General features: G+C 37.1%; 1 long non-coding RNA gene across 2 annotated transcripts in view; it reads left to right on the forward strand.

Moving 5' to 3' along the window:
- The window catches only part of LOC126948254 (uncharacterized), a 98,836-nt gene that overhangs the window by 10,096 nt on the left and 71,017 nt on the right, over positions 1 to 17,723 (forward strand). For both annotated transcript variants that reach the window (XR_007723375.1, XR_007723376.1), the window contains exon 2: positions 6,827 to 6,972. This is a non-coding gene — a long non-coding RNA (uncharacterized LOC126948254). The remainder of the gene's footprint in view (positions 1 to 6,826; positions 6,973 to 17,723) is intronic.

Below are 17,723 nucleotides of genomic sequence, written 5' to 3' on the forward strand. Positions count from 1 at the left end.
GAAAATGTCTCCTTATGTCTATAGCAATAAAAACAATTCGCAAATTGTGTTTCTGTGTTTCTAATGTAAACCAACAATTAGTGTAAAAGATGTAGCTTGAGTATAAATGATGAAGAACATATTCACAGATGCATTTAAAAATTTCACATAGGGAAACTCCATTCACCAACTCTCTTCATTTATGAACACCTCCAACTATAAAGCAAGTCATAAACCTTAGTTCTTTGTAATCAAGCAAATACCTTAAACATAGACTTGGACATAAAAGCATTATAATTAAATTGTACCTTTTTCTTCCAAAAGTAGAATTACCCTTTATTAAAACAACAGTGTTTATAAATGTTCTGGTTTCCTTTCTCAGATATGTTTTCCATGCTCTTCCAGTTCAGCTAGTTCATAGGTTCATCAAGGGAAGGCACATATGTTTCTTCCCTTGAGCTTTTAACCGCTAGTGTCTAGTCCATTACACCAAGTATTCTGGTCTTCAAGCAGTGAGAGTTTAAGTAATGCTTGATATTAGGTTGGTTCAAAAGTCATTGTGGTTTTTTTGGCCAATATTTTGATGTCAAATAATTAGTACTGAAAATAGAATGAAGTAAGTTGTCATTGATTTCTTTGTTCAAAGTTGTCCCTCCAAATATTACCTAAGCAACTACTATTCACTGTTCAATAAAATGATATTTTTTCCAAATATTTCTAAATTTAGACCCAAGTCTGTTATATAAAAGATAACATGATCAGGGGCTACAAAATGAGTAGGCTGATAGCCAGCAAACTATATAAATATGGGCTGTACATACTATCATGGAGATAGAGACAAACTCTAAGGGAAGATAGTGGAAAGAATAATTACTTCTTCTTGGTGCTCACCTCCACCAGTCTAACCACCAGTGATTGTTTGTCTAACAGGCACATGTCTTGGTTATGCTTCTGAATTTTTATAAGCAGCACTTAACTCTACTTTCTCCCTGGTTGGTTGTCAAAGCATATGTATCTGTCCTTATCAACAATGCAGGCTTTTGTGCTCCAGGTAGGATTGTGTTAGAGATTACAGCCTTTAACTCCCTGTGGACCCATTCTTATTCAATGTCCAGCTGTGATAAATAATATTTATGGAAAGGTGGTTCAAGGGCATTGGTGTTCATACATGACTCTAGATAAGCTAAATGTTACCGTTGGATTAAACTAGATCATAACAAGGCTTTGTACTTGAATACATTGTTTTGATTTCCTGTAGACCTGCCTTCTCCCAGTTTGTGCCTTGGTCTAAGCCATCAGCCTACAGAGAGAACCATGAAACTCCATGGTACATGATAGAACTCACTACTATATTTACTGTATAGGTTGACATTAGGGCATGGTGTAATGTATCACACAGGATCTTCATTTGATGACACCCAGGAATAAGGTTGCTCAATATCAGGAAAAACTGTTCATATCCTTTGTAAAAGATACTAATCCAATGCCATCCCCAAGACCCTCCTTTGCCCTCCTTGCTCTAAAAAAGCCAAAATGGCAGATACTAATTTAGCAGTCTCTCTTGTAGCCAGGGATGTTCATATGATCCAGTTCTGGCCATGAAACATAAAAGAAAGTCTACAAGGGGGCTTTGAGGGTGGCAATTGCTTCCTGATGAAAGCTACAGATGGACAAGACCTCTATAGTCTTCTCCCTGCCTTGCTCATGGATATGATGCCACAAGTTAGCAGTTCACTTGAGACAATGAAGCTACAAGTATGACAGAGACCAACAGCCTAAGGATAGCAGAGATGACAGATATGAAAACCCGCATCATTGATAATATGACTGAACAGCTGCCTACCTCTGGGCTTCTTGTGATATTAGAAAAAAATCCTAACAATGCCTGTAAGCCACTCCTAGTTGGGTGTTCTGTTACTTGCAACCTAATGTATCCTAACCAATAATCTAACAACCAGATTAGTTTTTATTTTATGGATTGTTATTAGTCTTGCAATTAAGCCTATTTCATCTTAACTTTAGCCACCAGAAAGTTACAAAATTGTAACCTATGTCTACCATGCCACTGTAAGTTCTGCTAGTTCAACTTTCTCAATCCTAAATATGTTTTGATGTTTATTTTCCTAAAATATTTGTTATGTTTTTTGTATTATATGTACTTTTATAAGTTAAAATTTTTCCAGAGCATGGCAAGGCATAAATAAACATACAAACAAACCCCCAAAATTTAGCTCCACTGGAGGATGGAGAAACTAGTTGGTTTATTAAAGTTTCACAGGAGGATGGCATCTGGGTCCCTCTCTTTAGTTCAATTCATGAATTCCAATCATTCCTAAGGTTTTAACTGAAGTGAATTTGTATGTAGTTTAAACAGTGGCCCGTTAAAAATTATGCATCTATTAAATTCAGCACTTACTATAGGATCTTAAACGAGGGGGCCCACAATTGAACTTGAGGAAATCTATAATCTCCATGACATAAGCAAAATTTTTATTTTGCACACAAATGTGTATTTTCCTGGGTGAAGCTCTGAGGCTTTCATCAGATTCACAAAGAAGTCTGTTATCCCAAAAAAGTTATGACCTACTGGGCTAAGTTACTTTTGCCTTTTTTGAGTCCCTCTCCCCCAAATCACCATTTTATTCATCTGGGTTTTTGCTTTCTGTCAAGACCCTAAGGTCTATCAGAAGGCTGATGCCTCGTTATTCTGAGATTGCACACTCAATAAATGTTAGTTGACTTGTATGGATATTTAATTATTTACACTGCATTTGGTGTCTTTTGGAATAGCAGTGTCTGGTTGATCATTCTAAAGGCTCTGAATCCTCAGCTGCATCCCAGTGGGCTTAGCGTGTTGTAAACACACAAATCAAAGTAGTGTGCGGGAGGAGAAAAATCATTCCTTTCAAGGATAATGTGTTTTTCATGAGAAACAAGTCATTACAAAATCATCGCACCCATGCGTGCTCTCATTCTACCTCTTCATCTCTTCTCTCTTTTCAAATTATCTCACCTCCTCCTCCTTCCCTCACTGTGTTACCCTTCCACTTTATTATCCTGTATTTTATTATTTTACCATCTCCTTCTTTAGTATATTTTAATGACTTCTACATAATATATGTCTTTGAACTACTTTCCTGTCTTTGAACTACCTGACTCTCTGTTCCCTTTTTCCTCATGTGGCACCTGTCTCTTCTTCAGCTGCTGTACATGATACTGTCATGCTCCAAGTGGATCCATTGCATATTTTCACAAATTTCAAGTTCCCGACACATAAAAAGACAGTATTCATACCCTGTTTTACCATGATATTTTGATTCTCCCTGAAGATTTAACTTTACTGCCATTTTAGTCTTTTTCCTATTCCCTTTCGCATCTGTGAATACAGACCCAATAATTTACTTGTACCAATTTTCTAGTTATGCAAGTTCTGTGGAAACTTCCACCCAGTTGATATATGTGAAGTGATCGATTCATCACCTTTCATAGTTCAACTTTCTCTCCCTGGTTAAAATTAAAAGTGGGTTTAAGTAAGCCAGAGATTTTTGAAGATTTCTGTCGTGAGAGGGATGACTCTATGGGGGCAAAGTCTTGGTGAAAATTTCATGTGTCTGTTGAGAGTTTAGGGTTTTTTTGTTTTTTTGTTTTTTGTTTTTTTTTTAAATAGCAGCTAAGTTACAATTTTAACCAACATTTTATTACATGCAGAGAGTAAACATCTGGAAATCATCCTGGGTAATCAGTGTGAATTTTTGTGGTGAAATAGAGGCTTATATTATATACTACAGCTTAGCGATTACAGTCTTAATGATCTGTACATTATTCACAAAATGCTTTGTTTTAAATCTGTCTTTAAAAAATAATTAGAATTCAAGTTATTTGTGAAACAGGAATCCTGCCACTTTTTTTTAACTTTACATACAACTCCCTAGGACAGTCTGGTTGCTAGAGAAGGGAGTTTAGTATTGGTTTGTTTTTGGTGTGTTTGCTTTTTTTCTTTAACTCACTATTTGTGAAATTTAAGAAGCAGTAAGGATCCTAAGTCAGGCAAGTAAGCTAGAAAACAATCAAACTCGAAAATCACCCAGGCATGAAATCCCCTTGAACTAAGGAATGCTTCCAACATTAAGTTCTCCATAAGCTTGAACTATAAACGATAACATTTCAAAAATACTTTCTAAAGGAAGATTCATATTAGGAAACTTGATCATCTAAAATTAGACAAACTTATCTTCTCTTACTATCCTAAAATAATAGCCTACACCCTTACCCAATATGATCTAAAAATAACAGATTGTATATCACCCCTAAAGTAACTTGGCTTGGGCCCAAGAACTAATACATACATGACACTCAGAATTGCATCCAAAAAAAAGAAATGGCATTTTCCTTCTTGTGAGTTCTCACAGCACAGTAAGCCTTCATGGCATTATAATCCTAATTAATGTTCATCTTCTTCACTGTGTTCAAGTGTGAAAAATGCAAAGCAGCAACACTCTTCACTGGTAATCAGGCTCCCAAGAGGCTGCAGTTTCAGAAGGTGTGTCTCAAACTCGATTTTAAGTCTTCTACTCTAACAGGGATTATGTGTCTTCACTCTGAAAGCTGATAACCTGAGAAATTAAAGACACAGGAAAGGAAAACCAATGCAAGGAAAATGCTAGTTTTTGTTATTTTATTTTTTCACTTAATATGAAGGAGTCATATGGATATAGGCCAAATAATGCTAGAAGTAGAAGAATGCTAGGAATTACAACAGTAAAGAGTGGGTTGAAGGCAAGGAGGAGATGAAGACGGAGAGAGTAACAAAGAGAGAAAAACAGAAACTCAAAGGGGAAAGGCAACAGGGCTGCATCCTGACTTTTGTGGGCTTTTTTCTCCATGAAAAAAAAATTGAAATTTCTATTTTACTACTGCATTGGAATGAAGATGAATACAATTACATTATGTATAAACATATTTTCTTCAACCTGAAAGTTCATCTTTTTCTTCTGATTTTGAAAGAAATAAAAACATTTTTGTGTGCTCCTAAAAGTGCTGTGGGCCTAAGCACCAGGTCCACTGTGTCTAATGGTTAAGTTGTCCCTGGCAGATAGAAAGAGAGAGAGGGAGGGGGAACGTTCTGCTTGGAAGTGAGGGGCAAATTAAAGCAAGCAGAAGAAAAATTAAATAAGCACATATGTTGGTGTATTTCCATCATTAGCTATAAATTATATATTAAATTATTCATAATCATGCCAGGTAACCTTTATTGAATACTATGTGCTAAGCACATTACATTATCTCACTCATTCCACACAATAACCTTCGAACTAAGTGGAAGAAGATGTGCCTTGATGCTTTAGGGCCTCTTGGGTCATAGGCTAGAATTTAGAATTGAATGCAATCACAAACATAAAGTGTACAGAACTCCATTCTCAACCTACCTTTCCCAGGCAGTCTCTGTAACATCCCTGGCTTTAGCAGTCACCCACTGGCCGGTGACTACCAAATGTATAGCTCCAGCTGTTTTCATTAGGATATTTTCAATTGTCAATAACAAGATGCTTATCCAAATGATACAGATGGCCAGTAAGCCATCAAGGCTAACCCCAGTGTCCTTGGAATCGCCCTATTTCACCTGCTTATCACTCCTTACTTGAATTATTGCAATACCATCCTACAAGGCCTCCTTACCTCAAGTACCCTTTGACCCACGTCCCCATTGCTACCAGAATTATGCTTCCAGGTGGCCTAATGAGGGAAGAGAAAAAGCATGTCACTATTTTGTGTAACTTCCTGTAGTAGCTCCCCTTCAGCTTCTGGATATGGTCCATGTATTTTTTTATTCGGCAAATACTTATTGGGATCTCCATGTCAGGTTTTGGTTTGGTGATATGAATGAAAGATGAACTAAATAGATGGGGTCCCTGCTTTCATGGGCATGTACAGTCTAGGGGACTCCGGAGGGAATGGATGGGAGTACCTAGGGTGAAATCCTGATCCAGAGAACAGAGCCACTAACCTGTTTTTAAGGAAAATCAGCTTCATGAGCTTGGAGGGGAAGGAGCTGCTAAAGAATCAAATAGTGATGTTCCCAGTGCTCTTCAGTGTCCTCAGAATTCCTTGACCTTATTAAATGGCTCACCATAGTGTCTTCATAACTGTTAATGTTCCAGCCTTTCCCCTGGGAAAGCTAACTTTTTTTCCTAATGCCTAAAACTTCTGTGCACATTATTTCATTTCATTTTTCTGCTTATGTATACCCTGCCTTGGTCCTCCTCCAGCCCCCACAAGAAAATATCTGGGATTTGGGATTGCTTGACCCATAGTAGAAATTCAAAAATGACTGAACACCTTGACAAGTGAAAAAACTGAGACCCAGAAAAGTTAAACCTGTAACCCAAGGCCAAGCAAATAAATTTCCTCTGAAAGACATATAAAGGTGGAAGGCTTATCATGAAAGGTAAGTTCTGCATCATAGGCAGTGTCTGACAACAGAGTGGATGCTATGGGTCATAGATCATCCTGAAGTCCTCGTGGCCCTGTTCAAGCTGTGATTCTGCAAAGCACAGAGCAAGCTGGCAATTTACAACCCCTTACAGAACTTCCTAACTTTAAACAAATATTACAACAATTTTATCTAAGTTCAAGATTTTAGATATTTTAGAGAATTTTTGGATAGTGCCTACAAATCTTTTAAAGAAGTTTAATAGGTTCTAGACAAATATACATTCTAACGAGAACCCAAAATTATATCTATCTATATAATATAATTTAGCCTTTTAGAAAATCAGTGTGCTATAATAAAAGTATAACACATTTAATTCTTTTACTTATTCATTTATTTATTTTTCTCTCACCTTAGACCTAGAAACACATTTTGTCCACGAAAGCAGTTTCAAGTGAGTGAGTTACACTGAATGCCCAGAAAGAACAATGCAACTTCTGGAAATCCCGTGGTAGCAGCCAAAGTTGTCAATGAATCAAGAATCAACTTCGAGGAATGTTTTGGTATGTAGATGCTTCTAATGAATATGCTGAAATCATGTGAAATAGCCCTCATCAGCATCAACAAATATTTGTTAGGCTTATCGTGTGGATGGATTAATGAGGATATGAAAGCCTTAAATGTCCAAAACTGACATTGCCTCAGGATGCCCTCTTGGGTTCTTAAGCCTAGTTTTTATTTAACTAGAGCCCTTAGCTTTTTATTGGACAGTGTACCTTTGTACCTTCAAATTATAATAAAAGTAATTGTAAAAATATTATTATTCTTATTTTAACTGTGCAACCCAAATTTCTGGAATATACCTGGCATAGAGCAGGATGAAATCATACTTAGAAAAAATCCCAAAACTTTGAAGACATTTTGGTAGGATTCATCCCTCCTGAAAATTTGTTGGTCTATTCCATGACATCCGCTGACCAGTATTGCATACGTTCAATTCTATGATTTAATCAGTTATTTTTGACCTTAACACTGAACATTTTCCCACCTCCCTAGAAATGCCAGAGAGGAATCCAATCTTTTCTAAGCTCAATAAATGCATTAATAATTTTCTTATACCACCTAGTCAAATATCTTTTCTCCCAGACACGTTCTGCTTTGTATAAATGAGTTGCAAAGACCTGTCAATTCAACTGTCAATGACAAACAAAGCCTATTTGTCTTAAAATTTTGTCACGGCAGAATTTTATCTGTAAATTTCATTTCAAATTGTGCCTAGCAGATTGCCCTATGTTTGCAGAAAAAAATCAGTTTGTTAACAGTAGGACCCAAATACTAAACTTACAAAGATAGTCCAAGAGGAAGCATCCAAGACAAACAGAAACTTCCAAAAGTTGTAAATCACCAAAGGACACACAATTGATTTGTGTTTTACTGAGTTGTCACATCATAGGCTCATAGTAAATGAGTACAACATGGCTCGAAATCTATGGGTAGAGTTTCTCCCATTACTTAACGTGTGCACATGCATATCACATTCAGATCTTTGCCTTCACTAAAAAAAGTAAACAGTGTGATGACATCATTCACAGCCAATCAAAGCATAGCCCCATGGCAAAGGAAGTCCTGGGAGATCCTTCTGCAACTGAGCACGAGAGTGAACATGCAATATGTTTGATAAGCTGTCCTAGTACATGTCCAGGGGTTCTAAGCTCTATTTACAAAATAGCATTTGTTTCTGCTTCAAAAACAGCTGAGGGTGGCCAGCTATATATCACATTTACAAGAGGAGCAATTGCAGTGATAGACACAGGATGACCAGGAACAACCTTTGTTCGTCGTTCCATCACATGGCTCAATAATAAATATTACTCATCCAGTGTACACATAGGATGTGGTGAGGCAAAACCCTCTCCCAGAGGTCAGAGTACACTCCCTTTTCCAGGCAGATCCCTTAATCAAATTTATTGTCTTTACTTTGGGGAACCACAATTTTCCCATCAAGTAGAAGCCAATCTCGGAACAGTAGATTGGGGCCTATTTATTATAGTCACTTTCAAGTTCCCCTTTTTTCCTTCTGAGTCCCAAACAGTTCATGGTCCCTTGGTCTTGACTAAACCAGTCTCATATTTTGAAGTTTTGCTTTCTCTCTTATCTAGCCTTCCGTAAGTTCCAAATGATCTCACTTTGTAGTTTCATTGACTAGAGATCACAAAAATCAGAAGTCACTGATAATGTACTTGGAGGCACAGGTCCATTGTATGAGATTCTATCATTTTGGTTCTTCATGAGAACACAGTCTTCTTTCAACACAGGGTTGTAGATCCATTACTAGGAGTCAGCAGAATTATAAAATAGTATTGTGCAATACACAATATAATCAATTTAATAGAAAGTATTTTATTATTTTAAAAACACAAATATACTGTGGTTTGACTTTTTTCCTATTAAAAAATAGCCTTTTTTAAAGAAATTCAAAGTATATAGAAAACATCACACTCTACACCTTCATATGAAGAAAAGTCATAAAGAAAGCAAACTGGCTGGGCATGCTGGCTCACGCCTATAATCTCTACAGTTTGGGAGGCCAAGGCGGGCAGATCACCTGAGGTCAGGAGTTCGAGATCAGCCTGACCAACATGGAGAAACCCCATCTCTACTAAAAACACAAAATTAGCCAGGTGTGGTGGCTCATGCCTATAATCCCAGCTACTTGGGAGGCTGAGGCAGGAGAATCGCTTGAACAGAGGTTGCAGTAAGCCAAGATCCTGCCATTGCACTCCAGCCTAGGCAACAAGAGTGAAACTCCACCAAAAAAAAAAAAAAAATGAAATGAAGAAAGAAAGAAAGAGAGTGAACTGATAGAAAGAAGTGACACTCAAATGCCTACCTTGGACTTACCAAAAAAACCCCAAACAAACAACATTTGGCACAGAGTACATCCTCTGAACATCTTTACCAACTAGCAATAAAATCATTTTATAAATACTGCCTCAATGAGGACTAAGTCTGAGCCAAGTTAGATACTGTCACTATGAATGATACCTTTCCAAGAAGGACTACAAAGATCAGAGAAAGACCAGTCCTCATCTGCATAGTCTGGTGTGTGAAGCAAGATTTTTTCTTAGTGCCCAACCCATGGCTCTAGTCAAGTACCTCACACTTGTTCTGATCCTCCTAGCTGGAGGAAAATATTTATCATTAGAACTCACTGGGCATCTGTATTATTCTGATGATATGGTTTGGCTGTGTCCCCACCCAAATCTCATGTTGAATTCCCACATGTTGTAGGAGGGACCTGGTGAGAAGTAATTGAATCATGGGGGCAGGTCTTTCCCGTGCTGTTCTCGTGATAGTGAGTAAGTCTCACGAGACCCGATGGTTTTAAAAAGAGGAGTTCCCTGCACAAGCTCTCTCTTTTCTGCTGCCTCCCATGTAAGATGTGACTTGCTTCTCCTTGCCTTCTGCCATGATTGTGAGGCCTCCCCAACCATGTGGAACTGTAAGTTCATTAATCCCTTTTTCCTATATTAATTACCCAGTTTTTGGTATACCTTTATCATCAGTGTGAAAATGGACTAATACACTTGATATATTTTAAAATTCCTCCTCTTTCAATAAAAAGCTGTCTCAGAGACAATGGCACGTAATAAAGTCTACACCTGCCACACTACGAAAATCCAGGCTGCTTCTTGACCAGAAGTCACTTAAAAGGCTGAGCGGTTTCAAAGATCGTTGAGGGCTGGGCATGGACAATTCCAGTTTACCTCTACCTTAGTCCTCAAGCTAACTATCACTGTTTACTTACCTTTATTTGCCTACATCTCTCCAGTCTCTGGGACATCTTCCTACTTTACTGATATTCCTCTTTTCTCTGGAATGCAGAGACTGTATCTCAGATCCCCAACCATACATGCAGTTGCAGTCAGGACCAACATGAAGATGCTAAGATTCCCAGGTTCAACTCCCTCCCCTTGTGTTTTCCCCCACTAGGATAGCCATTCTGAGACCCTTGTAAATTTGCCCCGTGGATTTTATTTTGGTCCTAAAGTTCAGAGTTTAATGGTGGGAAGTTAAGGAAGTGTGGGGCTTTTCTCAAGCCTCAAACCCTATGACCCCCAATAAAAAGATTCCAGATAGCTTTCAATCTTTTCCATTTATACTGTCAATCCAAGAAGAGATTTTATCTGAGCATCATAAAAATAATGCCAAACAACAAGCCCTTCTCTGTTTTGGTCAGTTCAAATCAGTTAGTGATTTCTGCACTTCCTAATATTTTAAAGGACTGTTGAAAGAGTGTCCTAACATTTCTTTTGACATTGTTAAGAGAGTTTTTTTGGAACAATTCCAGAAAATATTCCAAGTTGAGGCTGGAGGAAAAGAGCCAAGGCATAATATGGTTTGTATTTAAAGTTTCTCCATATCAGATGAGATTATTGTGTTGAAAGTTCCTTTTTCCTATGTATATTTTTAAGCTACATTTTGCCTGCTGAAATGTATCCAGTGGAATTATTGAAGCCCCAAACTTCTTTCTGAAAAGTAGCAGGAAATGCACTTCTTAGAGAGAAATGACATTTCTGAAGTGGAAGAATTGGTGGAAATTAAGTTCCTCAGAGGGAAATTTTTTTCTCACAAAGTTGGCGGCCCAGGCTCTGGTGAGCCCCAGGCCTAACCTTTGGCAAATTTGATAAATTGCCAAGCTGAGCTTGGGTGCAACCTCCTGCACATCCACACTGGCACACACAGCACTAAACACTTTAGGTCTTTGTCTGACCAACGTCAAGAAACCCCCAGAGAGTGCCCTACTGGACTTCTCTCTTCTCAGTGAAAATGTCCTCTTAGGAGGTTATCCTATTGTGAATAGAGAAAATAGGGTCAAATTACAGAATGTTGAATGCCACTGGAGGCAACAATTTTTTAAAAAATCTTGAAAATCATCCAGTAGGGTTATTTCCAGAACTGTTAATTTTTAATATTTTAGCTGAAAATCTCTTTCTCAAAAAAAAAAAAAAAGTTTCAAAAAGGCCTAAGGTATAAATAAGTGAACCAAGAGCTATACTGGTTTCAACCCCTTTTCTTTCCAGAGGGAGAGCCTGGAAATCCCCAGATATTTAAAAAGCCATTACTCTAATCCAGTCCCTTCAATTCACAGATGACAAACTTCAGCCCAAAAGTGAATCAACTTGTCCAACATTACCAAATGAAGTAATGACAAAAGTCAAAAGCTCCTCAAGGGCATGTCTTTACCGTCACTGGACCTGACACAGGCCCTCAAAAGCCCTGTAATAAATGCTAATTACCTGAATTCCACAATTTATGCTATGGTGTTAATGACCGATACAATCTTTAAACATTACCCCTTTGAGGGGTGTTTGCTTTCATTTAAACAGGATTCAGTTCCTTAGATCAAAGAAGGAATATCTAAGAGCAAATATGTAGATGTTGTCAATAGGCTTGTTGGTACACTAGAAAATTGAGGGTAGTGTAACCAAACCTCCGGAAATAGACTATCTGTCATTTGACAATAATACACAATTATATAATTTAATTGTGTGCATGTTGGGTGAGGGGCAGGAGAGGAAGGGGATAAAAGAAGTATCTGTCATTATCATAAACGTACCTAAAATAAGAAAACCTAAACCAAATCACATAGACTGGTGCAGTATGCTGAAGTTTGAATGAGAACACATTGAGAGTTGGTCCTACATTAATTCAAGTCAGAGCATGTTTGTTGGCTACTTCTGATGTCATCATGCGTGTGTATAATTCACACTGCTCTGTGTCTTACCATGAGCAGAATGTTTTCTGTTTTAAGATGAGTATAAGTTTTATTTTCATTTAAAGTTTGCCTTGATAAAGCAAAAATAGGGCTTTTAGGCCCTATCAAGTTATGCCTTGATAACATGATAATAGGAGCTTTTAGACTTTCAAAATGTATTTGTTTCTTCTTCTATTTCTTCTAGCCCATAAGTTGAATACATCGTGATTACAGAAATAAGTGGATTATTAAAGTAAATTTGTTTAGATTGGGTAATAGTGGCGCCAGGTATTATGCTGTGAGCCAATGTGTAAATGAAAAAAAAAAAAGAGTAATTCCATTTGTCAGAGATCTAAAAAGCTTGACTCCCTGGAAAAAACAACTACACCACCCATCACCACTATCACCTTCATTCATTGCTCAACCAGCCTGACCAGACACTTTCCCACAGTACTCCTCATGATTACATTATTATTATTTTGGGAGTTAGTTGATGATGACAGGGAAAAAAAAAAGGAACTCACATCAATTATGGTTTCACATTTACTGCAAAGGAAGAAGTTCGATTTTCCAACATGCTGTAAATCTCAATAGTCCAAAGTGGCACTGTAACTGTCATTTTGACAGACACATGAGTCAAAATCACAAATATCTAATTTTAAATGCTATGGAGTTGCTTATTTTTCAGAAAGGCATAAATGTTGGCAACACATGAAACTTAGTAATACCGAATTCATTAGGAATTCACAAGGGTGGTGAAAGTTTTCTATCTTGAAGTTAGGAGTAAAAAAAAAAAAAACCACTTTACATTCTGCATTCTGTCAAAACTATACTTGATGAGAAAATTGAGAGGAGATTCCAAAATATTTCCTTATCCAATTCTACCATCAAATGGCAAATATCTGATTTTGCCATCAATCAAATCATTGCCCTTTTCAGCCATTTTGGTGACTTCATCAAAGGATATTCTGCTCAACTGTTTGCGCATGTGCAATTGTGACTCAGGATGGTACGGAGGAAGAAATCCTGCTTTCTCACTTCTCAGAGACTATCATTAAAGATTACAATGTCTTTAAATTTGCCCATAAGAGCAGAAATGATTAGAATACCCATGGAAGGTTCTCTAACAGTCAGAATTCTTGTGGAAAATAAAACAACAAAAGTTACCTGTTGTTGCCAAGTGTCAACTTCCACATATGGCCTAGGCATCTGCAGAAAGACCTCAGTCTTGTTCTCAGAACACCAGATTGTCTGCCTTGCATTGTGAAGATCTGCATGCTTGTCACATAGTTCTAGCCTTTGTTGAGCTTTAGGTTTGTTGAGAAATATGGTGGGTTACATTCAAGACTTGAGAGATACAGCTGCTCTGTTTTGGAATACAGAGAAAGGACTAGGAATCATTCTTCAAAATATTTAATAACTAATATGGCACAGGCACAGACAAGTCAAGACTGACACTGGCACAAATAATAGGTATCACTGAGTTGGAGCATACTTACTGAGTACCAATTAATTCACCCTTCAAAAATAACAATGAGATCGCAACATAGGTATCAACATAGAAAGATGTCCAAGTTATAGCCAAGTGAGGAAACAAATTTGCGTAACACAAGGTACAACATGGTCCAATTTATAAATGTTTAGAGGAATCTGATGAGATTTACAGATTACTCCCACAGGATTCTGGCAAATATGTGCAGAATATCGAGCAAAGAGGTCTCCTGAGAGTCTTATTCCTGAGTTCTAGTCTTAAATCTACCACATTGCTTAACCCTTACATGCCTCGGGTTCTACGAAATCAAGGGGTTAAACTAGAAAATACTTATACTATTCCAGTTCTCATTTGCTATGAGTGTAAGAGGAATTCTTTCTTAGTTTCCTTTTGTGAAAGAAAGGTTTAGAAAACCTACTTCAAAGATTATTGTAAGGCTTAAAAGGAGCAGGTTTGTGAACACGCATTGTAAACTGTGACTATAGTATAATAACAATAATAATCCATAGCTTGAAAAAGCTATGTACTACTTAAATTGTAGCCTGTACTACAATTTATTAGTTGTTCATACTAGTTCTTCTTAACTTCAGTTCACTTGGGGATATTACATACACAAATTCTTCATCAAAAAGCCCAGAGCCTTATGTTTAAGGTTACTTTAGAGGCTAAACCATATGAAATATCCGCCTCAAGGGTAAAAAAAAATCTGTTGCAGCAAAGTTGACTTAATTAAACTTCTGAAAAGTGAATCCTATTTTCCCACTGATGTCTTTGATGAAATCAGAATCACGTCTCCTAGAAAATATTTCAGTGGATTAGGTTGCAAACTCATTTTCCTATTTAAAGAATTATAGAAGTTAGATAAATATCTTTGAAGGGTCTCTGTCAACTAAAATAGTCTATGGTTCTGATTCTGCTGGATTCAGTCCAGGAGTTGCCCTTTCTCAAACTGGGATGCCAGTGGGTGTGTCCTGCTCAGAATTTCACGGGGTCTTAGGAATGAGTCTCCCCTCTTGATGTCAATCTGGTAAAGCGGGGTTTCCTCTAAATTTGTTTCTTTTTTAACTGTATGGCCACCAAGGACAGAAATGGAATTTGGACTGATGTCACTGAAGGAACCATTCAATGTAAAAACAACGAGAGCTGTCTAATAAAGAAGTAGCCAGTAATCAAAGGAACTGAGTTTCTGTGGCAAGAGAAAAGAAATAGGGGGAGCTCCCCGCTTACTGGGGATGAGCATCCATTTTAGGATTTTTTTGCTCATCTTTTATCCCTTCTAACTAATTGTAGGAGCCCTGAGGACAGCTTTCTAAATTTTATTGCTTTCTGCATCTCTGGACATATTGTGCATGTTTAACAAATATATTTTTAATGATTGAAGGAATAACACAGAGGGAAATCCTGCATTTATTGAGCAGGGCATAGGAAAACAAAACTTTAAGATACTTTGTGAAATTCTTGGAAGTGTTCATTATCCTGTGGAAAGCTAAATTCAATGGTAAGTGTGCAATGTGTTAGTTAGCATTTTTCAATTTTTAAGAACCCTTTTCTATCTCCAGATTGTTTTCAGTTCCTTCTTGCAATTCTCTATTTAGAAGATTTTTCTGTCTTATCTACTAAGGCCCCAACTTTATATTAAGAGCCCCCAGAACTGAGAAGTCACTATTCTTCTCATTGCAAAATGTCTAATATTTAAAAGAGTTTTGCTGCCAAATCGTCTTTTACCAGCATAAGCCACATACTAATTGGAAGAATACCTGATTCTGAAAAATTTGAAGTTTTACATTATGACAAACAAAACACAAATTTGGTAACTTCTGGATTCTACCAGACTTGTTTGTTTCAAATAAAATATACTTGAATTTCATATTATTCTCGAGTACAACCAGCACCCTGATTTGTTTATGTTTGTGATTCTGACTCATACTCTGAGTCTCAATTCTTTCGTAGGTGGTAAAATCAATTTAATGGATTAGAACCCAGAATTAAAAAAAAAAAAATACAGTGAAATGGAAAAATATCAAAATGCATCACGCCTAGTAAGGAAAAGTATTTTTTTGTTAGTTTTTTTGTTTGTTTATGTTTTTGTTTTTTTGTTTTTTTGAGATGGAATTCCATTCTTGTTGCCCAGGCTGGAGTGCAATGGCACGATCTCAGCTCACTGCAACCTCCGCCTCCCGGGTTCAAGGGATTCTTCTGCCTCAGCCTCCCAAGTAGCTGGGATTACAGGCATATGCCACCTCGCCTGGCTGATTTTTGTACTTTTAGTAGAGATGGGGCTTCTCCATGTTGGTTTGGCTGGTTTTGAACTCCCGACAGGTGATCCGCCCGCCTCGGCCTCCCAAAGTGCTGGGATTACAGGTATCAGCCACCGCGCCCAGCCGGGAAAGTATTTTTTAAATGAAACTTCCATTTCAGTAATTTAGATTTACATGTATGCATATGTGTGTTGTGATATAAAATGTATTTCTTACAGTGGATCGTGTGCAAAGAAAAGTTCTGAGGCCCTTTAAAATAATATCTACAGTATGTCAATAGTATTATGTATAAATAATATCCACAGTATATCACTATCCAATTTTTTCAGGAAATCATTTTGAGAGATAATTCAGCTCATACATGTGAAATTACTCAGTTCAAAATTTCTCATTAGCACTAAGGGGAAAGATGACCCAGTTGTCAAGTTTCATGCACTTAGGTTAACTGGAATTAAAATAAAAAGAGGCGGATGCTCTTTATTTCACATCGTCCACAGAGAAACTGAAGGTCAAGTGCTTCGCAACTCAAGGGTCCAGACGATACGCCCCTGCTTCCTTCCTCAGGGTCAGTGCACAGGCATTGTTCCTTTCCTGGAGTTATCTTTGTTGTCTTCCTTCCACCTTTATAGCCCACTATTATTACTGTCTCCTTTACTCTTTTTTTTTTTTTTTTTTTTTTTTAAGCACTTGGCAAATATGTGAGGCAAAGTTTATAGGAGTTAAATATTTCTAAGAATATTGCTCTTAAAAGGTTTGTTAGAAAGGAGTCCTTTCTTCTACCCTCCTTACTTTCCTCCCCTCCCCTCCCTTTTCTCCACTCTCCCAAGACCACAAGATAAGTGTTTAAAGCCACTTTTGTTCTACAAAGTGGTCTCTGTCTCCTTTAGAATGGGAAAGTTTCTATGTATGGTGGCAATGGTTGGAATAAGTCAAAATGAAAAAGGTTAAGAGAAAGTAAACACTTTTAAGTTACCTTTTTCAATTTTCTTTTAATAGCTTTAAATAGCTATAAATAATATACACTTCATACACAGACGAAAGTTAATTCTTATAAATATTCTTTCAGGAGAGATAAAATGTTAGATGCATTTCACTTGGTAATATATTCTCCATTTACTGATTCTTTTCTAAAAGACTCCCCCTGCCCCCAATTTCTGTCTTATCAGTATAGTGCATAGAGAATATTTGACTTGAAGCTGAATCTATTTTCTCAATTTTTGAGTGACTATTCTCTAAAGAGAGTGTTATTAAAAGCAGACTTCCCCCAAATTGACTTTAACAGCAATTATTTTCTTTGAATATGAGAACGATATTTTGATTTCCCAAATGCACGTTAACTGAATTTTTGAACTGGAACCTTTATGGCTGAGTTTTCTCTATTTTTTTCTGTAATAGAAACATTACATTACATTGTCTCCCTGAGAACCCTAAAGCTGGAGGTTCCATGGTATGTGTCTTGCATAAAACAAAACAGCAGATGACAGCAAATTCATTTTTCTACTCTGCCATAGCTCCTATGGCTCACTAACTTTTGAACTATGGCTGTGCTGAGTGAATTTTTTTGTCAGGCCCTGTAAAACTGCTTTTCAGAGAGAGCAAAAACAAAAAAAAAAGTTTTCTCAAAGGGACCTGTGATAGTGACAAGTCACATTGCTTTTCTGGGCATCAGTAACTTCTATTGCATAAATAAGAACTTTCAGATAGAATAATCTCCAGGGTTTGTTTTTTTAAGTCTTTCTAGCAATAAAAAAGTATTGACTCTTTTAACCAATATTTAATCATTTTAAGTCAAACAAAACAAATTTT

The sequence above is a fragment of the Macaca thibetana genome, chromosome 2 (assembly GCF_024542745.1).
Source record: "Macaca thibetana thibetana isolate TM-01 chromosome 2, ASM2454274v1, whole genome shotgun sequence".
In the NCBI taxonomy this organism is placed as follows: Eukaryota; Metazoa; Chordata; class Mammalia; order Primates; family Cercopithecidae; genus Macaca; species Macaca thibetana.